Source organism: Acipenser ruthenus, chromosome 45, assembly GCF_902713425.1.
Source record: "Acipenser ruthenus chromosome 45, fAciRut3.2 maternal haplotype, whole genome shotgun sequence".
In the NCBI taxonomy this organism is placed as follows: domain Eukaryota; kingdom Metazoa; phylum Chordata; class Actinopteri; order Acipenseriformes; family Acipenseridae; genus Acipenser; species Acipenser ruthenus.
This window is the reverse complement of record NC_081233.1, coordinates 4,305,550-4,306,439: the sequence shown is the minus strand read 5'-3', so window position 1 is coordinate 4,306,439 and position 890 is coordinate 4,305,550.

The window sequence follows — 890 nt, the reverse complement described above, 5'->3', positions numbered from 1 at the left end:
CATTGAGTGGACATGTTTTGTGTGGAATGCATTTGAAGGTGCGTGTGTTTGTGTGTGGTATGTATACGTTGTCAGGCCACAATGATTTTATATAGTGGAGGCGTGGGCATGTAAGTAAGGGATAAACAGCGATATTTCAAATTGGTAAATAGTTAATTGATTCGAGTGCCGTTCGGCATAATAAACTGTGTACTTACCTTTTCAACAATTGTTTATGCTGCTTAAAACGTTTCTTCCTAACTTGGTACTTCTTTGATAATGAGATTCGATTTGATTGTTGACTTGGTTTTTGCTCTTTTTGTTACGCTTGGTTCAAACAGTTAATGTTTGTCTCATTGTGGGAATGTTGTCTTGAGTTCCTCTGAGTGGACTGTAAGTTTGTTTGGACAAGGGTGAAATGCAAAAGCAATATGAAATCTGAAATGCTACACTGAATTCACAAGCCCTTTTCTAAGTGTGTAATACTATCATTAACTAATTTGTTGAAATGATAGTTGCGTAATAAAACAGTATTCGCTTTTCTGTTAAATTGTTCTGACTGGGGTTTCATTGACAAATCGACAGTTCTGTGTGGATTTGTTAATCAACAATAGATCTACCCTGCACTCCCCTGATCTTCACAGCCACTTTGTTAGAGTCATAGAATGAATCCAGCAAAAGATCAAAGGGTGATGTGTTAATGCTTGATTATATTATTGTAAGATGAGGTTGTATCATGCATTAGTGAAACTGCACTTAGAATAATGCCATTAGTTCCAGGCATTGTGGAATTTGAGCCTATTGAAGCCTTAAAAGGAGGTCACGGACAGAGGGTAGGAAATGCTTTACAGTCGTGAGGGAATGGAATAGGTTAAGAACATAAGAAAGTTTACAAACGAGAGGAGGCCCCA